Below are 8,994 nucleotides of genomic sequence, written 5' to 3'. Positions count from 1 at the left end.
GAATTGATTTCAAAACTGCTCTTCTATAGCTATTATTAATTGTTCTATCCTTTGCATAGCTAGTATCCACTGTATTTTCTCCTCATTTCTTCTTTGGTTATTTGAATCATGGCAAAGCACGTGAACTGTCTGTCTAAGAGAAGAGATGCCTTCGTGGAGGTTTTCACGAAGTATGAAAAAGGGAAACTTGATCGTATTTACCTTACACGTAAAGAAATAACTAAATTATCTTGCAACCAGCTTGTTTGCTGGGATTTGAGCCTCTGTCGAACTATCAGTGTTAAGCGACCGCTGGAGGGCTGATGAGCTGCATTATGTATTCTGCTTAAGAATATGGAACACAAATGACTGTCAACCTTATTATATCATCAGTGTTTAGTCCCTATGAAAATAAAATTGCTAGAAATATGAGTGAAAAGACATGTAAATATTTTGAATTTGGATTCAATTTAATCCCCTTCGTGTAACATATAATGCTGTAATTTACGTAATAGCATTTTAAGTTTTTGAATATATTAACACAAAAGGATCGCAAAAAATGCGATGATCGTATAAATAAACGGACACTGTGCTACGGCAGTGCCGTAACGGCATTCGACAAAATATGTCTCGTTTATATACCAATTTCTGCAGAAGGAAGAAAATTATAGCCAATGCAGAAAATGTAAATTTTTACTGCAGAATGCATAAACTTATTTCCAGCTCAATGTAAAACTGTTCCCCCGCAAAATTGATATTATAATAAAAAGTTAAATGTTTGTTATGTCGCATATTTCTTTACTTACATTGTAGAGACATTCGATATTTTATGGAAGCAGGAGACTTGAAAAATGGGCAACACCTTCGCCGGGAATCGAACCTCGGAGCTCTGGAATACGCGCCCAGTGTGCAGACCACGCACCACGAAAGCACGTCAAGCCTTCTTGACGTAAGTATTATGTTATAAGTGTCCTTGATCTTATAACATAATTAAAATAAAATCATGTCTAAAATTTATGCATATTTAGTACTAATTCTATATTTTGCATATTAACATTAAAAAAAATACCTGACTAAATTACTCCTGGACGGTTGTGTATAAGCCTATGGTTTGTTTGATTAAGTGCGACTCATTTGAAAAGCATTGAATGGTGTACTCGCTTGCAAAACGTTGTGAATTTTGTGTTTCTTGAAAAATCGGCAATACTAAGTATGATTGCTAAATATTACATTCTTTTTAAGGGAACATTATATAAAAATATGAATATTTTCTCCTGGGATATACTTTTATCAATGATATGTTACTGTAGCGTAGTTTTGCTAAATTCCTATAAATCAATTCTAATTATTCTAAGAGGTGTATTCCATAATAATTTTTGCCAGTGTGACTCTTTTCATTGCTTATTTTTCCTCTCTAGTGGTCTCCCGTTCTCTGGCCAAGTTTTATAGCAATCACTGAGTATTTGCCGAAAAGTCTAATCTCGGTCTAAATATTTTAATCACCAAATGACATAAGGTGAAAAACAAAATGCCACTCATGAAAAAGAAATATGAAATTCTAATCCATCTCCTCAAAATGACGATTTAATAATAAGCAGCATTTATGCGATGGCTCTGTCAAGTAAATTTTGTTGTAGAAAACATTTTCAGAATAACTTGAAATTTGGTTGATTTTTCAGAAATCATTCTGTTCTACTTAAAATTTCTGAGAAGCGACATGGTATAGCATAACTTTTGATTCATGGGTTCTCCCTTAGTTGTAAATTATACCCTTTAATCAAATATTTACCTAATGCAACACTTTCGTATTTGTATTCAAATATAAAAGCGGGCAATGCTACTAAATCTGCTTATTATGATTTATTTCATTCTTAATTAATAACTGCCACGAACGCTTTATAATTGAAAATTACAAAGTAATGACAACCTTCAAAACTGGTTGTTAGTAGCTTTAATTTTGACTCCATACACTTCAACAATTAAAAAACCCCAAAAGATAGGCGGAAGTTTCCTTATCAGTTCTTTTTGAGTCTTTTTTTAATATTGCTAAAATTCTGCATGATATTTGTTTTAGAACTGCTAAGGAACTGCTAACAAAATTTGAAATACAAAAGTTAAACTGGAATTTTGAGTCTGAAAAGTAATTAATTCAGACTTGAAAGCTTTCGAAACATAGAACTTGAGCTCAAAACAATAAGAATAGAATTTTGCATTCATTTTTTTAATTATACGATTGTTGCTTCATTGATAACAATGCTATAAATAGTTCACTTAGAATTACAACTACAATTGCTGCATTCGAATTCATATTTCTTACTAATTATTTAAAACATGAAAAATGAGAAATATAATATTTATATTTACTTTTTAATCTCCAAAGTCATAATAAAGTTTTCTCATGAATAGAAAATTGACTGTTTTTAACAGTTTTCACCTCTTCATCAAGAAACATTTCTGTTACGATCCAAATTAAAAATTACAAAACTGCAGAACATAACCTGTTTCACTCGCAACAAACGCAGAAAGAAAAATATAGTGTATAACTAAAAACACATACGAAATTTGATAAAACAAATTCTTTCGCATTAATTTTGAATTTTATTTAACTCAAATTTATTCAATATTTCGAGTTCTGGATAATCGAATTAGCGGTATCATTCTAAAGCTACAAAATGTTATTAAGAAGCTCAGCTTCATTTTTAATGATTCATTTTACCACGCCATTGGGGAAAAAAAAATTCCGAAAGTTTTCACATTTTAAATTACGTCTAAAGGGGCGTATTTTTAATGTTTTGTGTGTTACCTTTATTTATTAACTATCATTCTCTTTCCACTTAAAACATAAAATTAAGTTCAATAGCAATGTCGCAGCATATCTTTAGAATTTGCGATACACAGTTCCGCGCTGGAGACAAAAAGGCTTTTATTCCCTGGTAGAGTGTTGCCATTGCTCCCTTTTAAATCGTTGAGTTTGTTACTCAAAAATTCGTTAAAGTTTTACAAAATAGAAAATTGATATTAAAACAAATTCCAAATTTCAAGTTTGATCTTCCACATACTCATATTCGTAGGATGATTACGTCATTCAAAATTCGATGGCTCTATGTACCGTTGTTTTATCACAATGCGAGAAATATACATACATTTATGCAGATTTTTCATTATTTAATTTCTTCATATATAATGGATAGGACTCTAACATTTGGTGGCAACAGTTTGAAAAATGAAACGGACATTTATAGTGATTCAACGCCAAACGAAAACAACAGTCCTTCAGGAGCAAAGCCTCTTTGGACTATTTAAAAAAAAAAAAAAAAAAACTTTTATACTAGTATGTTTATTAGAAAATTGTAAGAGGTGTGCTTTAGGGGAGGGTTGCATCATGGGGGACTTTCTGAGAGAAGCTGGCTTGTATACATCACACATAAGACATAACCTTGAAAATATCTATACAACCAGCTCATTCGCAGGGATTGATTCAGACTAAACTACCAGAGTTCAGCTCTTGGTTACAGGTGGCCCACTTTTACAATTGGTAAATCAAGGAAAAATGTTGTCTCTTGTAGACACATAATAATTCCCTCTAATATTTCAAATCTTTCTTTCGTAACGACGAAAATGACGCCCACGATCGGTAATGTGTACGATCAAAACAACAGCTCAATAACCGGTTTCGATTTGCATCGTTGTCGATCTTATGCAAATACCCTGGAAATTGCTAATTTTATCAAATTCTTATTTTCTTGGCTATTATGAAAATGCCTATTATATATAGGCAAACTGTATGCCTGTGAAAACTCTGTGCACGTAAAAAATGTGCAATAATTATTTTACTTATTATTATACCATTATTAAAATTTCTTTTGAACCATGTCGTTTATGCTCATAACTATCGTTCGTATGTCAGTGTCGATTCTACGTGTGTCGACGTTATACCTTGTCGATCATATGCAGTATCGATGTGGAATGTCGATCCCATAAATAAAAACCTTAATGGGAGATACAATTTTATCCAGTAAGTACCACTACCGTTCTTTCAAGATGTTGATTAGACACTGTAATCCAAAGTTATAGATATAAGTGCATAAAGTTTACGTGCTTTTCAAGTGCGCAAAGTAATTACGAGAATTCCTTTATAAAGCACTCCTTAAAAGCATTCTTTCCAAAGCAGAAAGCCTCTACCACTTTACAGCTACTACCTGACGTGGGTTCCTACTTAAGAAAGGAGTTGAATGAATTTTCAACTCCTTTCTTAAGTAGGAACCCACGTCAGTTTTGTTAATATTATAGTTTATATTTGGATGAAAATAGAGAGAGAGAGAGAGAATAAAGGAAAATCTGAAAGCTTTCATATTTTATATTACGCCCAAAAGGATGTTTTTTTAATGTTTTGTATGGTACCTTTATTTATTAAATGTAATGTTTTTTCGCATTTAACTATAAAATTCAATTCAACAGCAATATCACAAAATATTTAAAAAGAGCATAATTTATGAATTTCCGATACTCAGTTTCGGGAGTTAGAGATATATTTTTTTTTCGTACAGTGTTCCCATTGTACGCTTTTAAATCGATGAGTTTGTTAATAAAAAAATTGTTAAAATTTTACAAAATTGGAAATAGCTAATAAAACAAATTCCAAATTCGTGATTCCAAGTGCTCATGTTTGGTTGGAGGACTACGTTATTCAAAACTGGATGGTTCTAGGTACCGTTGTTTTTTGAAAATGAGATAAACATTCATGCATTCATGCAGAATCTTCATTATTTAGTTTCTTTAAATGCATGGCAATAATATGTTGTAGCAACAGTTTGAAAAGTGAATCAATGCAGAAAGTGAAACCACGCAAAATGTCGTTTTGAGACTAATAGTCCTTTGGGTCTAACGCCACCTAACGTATCTATATTTATATAGGAAAAATTATAATATAAAATAAATATAGTGTAAAGTATATGTTACCGTTAAAGCGTATAATTCAGTTAGTTCCTCGAATAAGTAAGTATTTGATGCGAAAAAAACTAGCCAAGCCGGTTTAGCTAATTATTTTAAAATAACTTTATTAATTAGTATAGAATATAATATTCCATAAACTAACTAATGATTAATGCCGCCCAGACGGTGTAGTGGTTAGGGGAGCCAAGTGCGATACCTAACGGCCTGGGTTCGAATCCAGGATAATACATACTAGTTCTAATTGTCCGTCCCTTCATAAGAGGCAAATGTGGCCGACCTATTAGCTGCGCCTGCATAATAAAGTGACAACTACTTCTGGCCTTAGTAGTGGCCAAGTTGAAGTCGGCTGAGGGCCAAACATTCATATTTAAATTAAAAAAAAAAAAAAAAAAACATAATAACAAAAAAATTTGAAAGTTTTTAAATTACGTCCAAAGGGGCGTTTTTTAACGTTTTGTGTGTTACCTTTATTTATTAAATGTCATGTTCTTTGCACTTAAACCGTCAATAGCAATGTCGCAAAATAATTTTAAAATGAGCATGTCTTTAGAATTTCCGATACACAGTTCCGCTCGCCGGAGATATTTTTTTTTTCATATAGTGTTGCCATTCCTCGCTTTTAAATCTTTGAGTTTGTTAATCAAAAATTCGTTAAAGTTTTACAAAATATGAAATAGATAATAAAAATTTCAAATTTGGGCTTCCAGATGCCCATATTCGCAGGAGAATTACGTCATTCAAAATTCGATGGCTCTATGCACCGTTGTTTTATCACAATGCTAGAAATATACATACATTTATGCAGATTTTTCGTGTTTTAATTTCTTCAAATATAATGCAGGACTCTAACATTAGGTGGCAACAGTTTGAAAAGTGATTCGCCGTTTATAGTGATTCAACGCAAAATTGCAAAACGAATAGAATAGTCTTCCAAGAACAAAGTCTCTTTGGACTTAAAAAAAAAAAAAAAAAAAAAAAAAAAAAAAAAAAAAAACCTGAAATGTTTCAGATTTTAAATTACGTCCAAAGGGGCGTTTTTTAACATTTTGTGTGTTACCTTTCTTTATTAAATATCATGTTCCTCGCACTGAAACCATAAGATCCAGTGCAACAGCAATATCGCAAAATAGTTTTAAAACGAGCATATCTTTAGAATTTCCGATACAGAGACTCACGCGCTGGAGATAAAAATGTTTTTTCTGCACAACGTTGCCATTGCTCGCTTTGAAATCCTTGAGTTTGTTAATCAAAAATTCGTCAAAGTTTTAAAAAATAGGAAATCGATCATAAAACAAATTTCAAATTTGAAATTTGGTCTTCCACATGCTCATATTCGTTGGAGGATTACGTTATTCAAAATTCGATGACTCTATGTACCGTTGTTTTATCACAATACGAGAAATACACATACATTTATGCAGATTTTTCATTATTTAATTTCTTCAAATATAATGCAGGACTCTAACATTTTGTGGCAACAGTTTGAAAAGTGAACCGACATTTATGAGTCCGACGCAAAATGCCAAAACGAAACTAATAGTCCTTCGGTATACAAATCCCTTTGGACTAAAAACTAATGATAAACCGTTAAAGTGAAAAAAAAAAAAAAATGACACTATAAAATATCTGTCATTTCATAAATTAACTGATGATAAATCGTCAGTGTTTAGAAAATTATATTTCATATTACGGATAGATTAAATAATAAAGGAATGTATAATATAATATTATTGCTAGATTCGTTAAACCGTAATTAAAAAATAACAGACTATACTACGCCAATAGTTCTGTTTAAATTTTTACAGCTTATCAAATTATTAAGCTATTTAGTCCTGCGAACAAACAGCTTTCGCGTGCCGTCTTTACTGACAATTCGTCATTTATCAACACTTTAATGTAAACAAACTGTTAGCTTTCAGTTAGGGATGGATGAAATTTAGTTTCAAGGCCGGGCAATCATTGGTATAACAGAGGAAAAACATTTGCTTCCCATGAATTCTTTCCTTCCGTTTGACGTGAGTCGGTTTCCTAAATGTAAAGGCTCGTTTCCACTACTGCGTACGAACGCGTTGCGTCAATTGAAGACACGCCTACGGCATCCGTACAAGCGTTTCCACTGCTGCGTATGCGTAAAATATTTTCATTTTCCGCCGCTAGGTGTCACTGTAATATTTTGGCGCAAGCAGTTCGCAAGTTACGACGACTGAATTTTTCCCGCTTAAGCGAGTATTGTTTGTTTTGGATTTAATATGGAATTTTAGATAAGTAAGGTTATAATGCATATTATGAACATCACGAATTCCGTAGAAGCTGAACTAAATTTAAAAAAAAAAAAAATTGTGTTTCTAGAAGCCTTAAATATTATGAAATAATATATATATTATTAAAACTAAAATGTACTGTTAGTGAAAAAGTAAACAAATAAATAACATAAAATAAAAAAGTTAAAGGGATTAAAAAATAGTTGGTACTTTAAAAGTACAGAGCAACTGTAAGGAAAGGTTCACAATATTTAAGCAAAATTTGCTATGCTTGTATACCGCTGACTTCAGGGTCATAGCTGGATAATTTATTAGAAATCTCGTTTGTTTTAAAATGCACTATGGGCAGTAGTTATATTTTATACATAATCCATAAAATATTATTTTTAATTTAAACATTTTTAATTCATATCTCTTTTTATACAAGAAGTTATAAAAATAAGATTTTTCTCTTTATATATACACACATTAGGTAAAGAAAATGGAAATATTTAATTAATTAATTCCTGCGCTTCTGCAGGAGAGGACTGAATTTAAAAGCAATTATTATAGTAATTTTTTGTTAAAAAAATGTTTAGGGCATTAATACTGTCTCATGTTAATTGGAATGAAAGTTTAGAGTCGTAAACATCCCAAAGTCTGAGCACATGTATATACATTCACATAAAAGTGAAACGAAAATATATATATATATATCTGCAGGGTTTCAAAATAAATTAAATTTAAATAATTCTCTTGCGCCATTGCTGCAAGGAATGAAATTTGAATTTAACAAACATTTTCTATTCGTAAAAATTAAAAGTTAATTAAATTTAAATGAAATTTAATGCAAACAAATAAAGGATTAATTATTGCTGCGAACTAATATACAATATCATTTAAATTCTGAGAGCATATGTAAATCAAGTGCAAGTATCAAAATCCATGAATAAATATATAATTCCAAAAATTTATTTATCCTATTATTCAGTTATGCATTTTTATAAGTTTTTTAGGATTAAATCTGTCCTATTATTCATTTATGCATTTTTATAATTTTTTTAGGATTAATAAGCTATCCTATTATTCACTTACGCATTTTTATAATTTTTTTAGGATTAATAATCTATCCTATTATTCACTTATGCATTTTTATAATTTTTTTAGGATTAATAATCTATCCCATTATTCACTTATGCATTTTTATAAATTTTTTAAGGATTAATAAATTTTTGGAATTATATATTTATTCATGGATTTTGATACTTACACAGCAATAATTAATCATTTCTTTGTTTGCATTAAATTTCATTTAAATTTAATTAACTTTAAATTTGCTTTTTACGAATAGAGAATGTTTGTTAAATTCAAATATATATGTACAGGATATGCTTTAAATTAGTATTATACAATTTTCAAACTTTTTTGCGAGAAAAATTTAAATAAATAAGAGCATAAATAAAACAATATATTTAATGCATATAATAATAGAAATAAATTATAAAACACGAATATAGATCAAATTGGAATAAAAAGGTAAGAAAGTTGCAGACATGGTGCAAAAAGCGTATGGGATTCGAACTCACGACTCCAAAAAGTGGACATCGTTACCATCAGCTTTACCACTAAGCTAGGATTACACGTAAGTCACATGCATATTTTGGGTTATATACATCATCAAGTAAATCAATTCTTAAAACTTAAGTTTTTTGGTCCTATTTCACTTTGCTATTGTCTGAAAAATTCACCAAAGTTTGTTCTTCAGCTTCTAGTACATTTTTTGGAAAAATCATTATCTTCTAAAGTGGCGTTCCGATTGAAG

The sequence above is a fragment of the Stegodyphus dumicola genome, chromosome 11 (assembly GCF_044657685.1).
Source record: "Stegodyphus dumicola isolate Sdum_Otavi_A_Nest chromosome 11, ASM4465768v1".
Classification (NCBI taxonomy): Eukaryota; Metazoa; Arthropoda; class Arachnida; order Araneae; family Eresidae; genus Stegodyphus; species Stegodyphus dumicola.
This window is presented reverse-complemented; position numbering follows the sequence as displayed.